The sequence below is a fragment of the Panthera pardus genome, unplaced genomic scaffold (genome assembly GCF_024362965.1).
Source record: "Panthera pardus isolate Hobbes unplaced genomic scaffold, ASM2436296v1 HiC_scaffold_25, whole genome shotgun sequence".
In the NCBI taxonomy this organism is placed as follows: Eukaryota; Metazoa; Chordata; class Mammalia; order Carnivora; family Felidae; genus Panthera; species Panthera pardus.
The window spans coordinates 7,643,232-7,644,346 of record NW_026526821.1 but is presented as its reverse complement, the minus strand read 5'-3'; the positions used below and the strand labels follow the sequence as shown (position 1 = coordinate 7,644,346).

General features: G+C 42.1%; 1 non-coding gene across 1 annotated transcript; it reads left to right on the top strand.

Moving 5' to 3' along the window:
• The first annotated feature begins 431 nt into the window (after positions 1–431).
• On the top strand, positions 432–516 carry TRNAR-UCG (transfer RNA arginine (anticodon UCG)). Its single transcript has one exon. It is a non-coding gene; the product is annotated as a tRNA-Arg (tRNA).
• The last annotated feature ends 599 nt before the right edge of the window (positions 517–1,115 follow it).

Sequence of the window (1,115 nt, the reverse complement as noted above, 5' to 3'; positions counted from 1 at the left end):
AAAAAATGGAATAACCAGGGGCTCCTGGGTGTTTCAGTCAGTTGAGCATCAGGCTTCAGCCTGATGATCTCATCGGTCATGAGTTCAAGCCCCGCGTTGGGCTCTGTGCTGCCAGTACAGAGCCCGCTCCTGCTTCAGATACTCTGTTCTCCTCTCCGCTCTCTGCCCCTCTTCTGCTCGTGCTCTCTCTCAAAAATAAATAAACATTTAAAAAATGGAATAACAATTAGGTACTTTTGTAATCTCTCTAAAAACAGTCATGTTACAAGTCATACATTTCCATTGTAGGAAACTCAGAATATAAAAATGACAATGCCATTTACTGGATGGCCTCCAGTCAGAGATCAGCAATAGTAAGTTTTTAGTGTATTATTTTGTCATGTATCCCATTCATAAGTTATCTTTATTTTGTCAATGCACATCTTTGGGGCGCCTGGGTGGCTCAGTCGGTTGAGCGTCTGACTTCGGCTCAGGTCGTGATCTCACGGTCTGTGGGTTCGAGCCCCGCATCGGGCTCTGTGCTGACAGCTCAGAGCCTGGAGCCTGCTTCGGATTCTGTGTCTCTGTCTCTGTCTGCCCCTCCCCAACTCGCACTCTGTCTCTCTCTCTCAGAATAAATAAATAAGCTTTAAAAAAAAATAGAGGGGCACCTGGATGGCTCAGTTGGTTAAGCGCCTGACTTTGGCTCAGGTCATGATCTCATGGTTCATGGGTTCGAGCCCTGCATGGGGCTGTGTGCTGACAGCTCAGAACCTGGAACCTGCTTCGGATTCTGTGTCTCCCTCTCTGTCTCCTCCTCCCCCGCTCATGCTCTGTCTCTCTCTGTCAAAAATAAATAAACATTACAAAAAATTTTATATTGTAAATGCACATTTTTAAATATCTGTTTTCACAATTACGCTGTCAGGTTTACATCTCCTTGATAACATTTTTCATTTAACATTCCATTATTAGCATCTTTCCACATGAATAAACATTTTTATATCATTTTAATATTCACATAAGGATATAAATGTTCTTTAGCAAAGCGTGGACATCTTTTTATGTCAATAACTGTAAATAAGAAAATAAGAGCAACCTAATTGTTTACCCATACATGTTATGACACCATATAG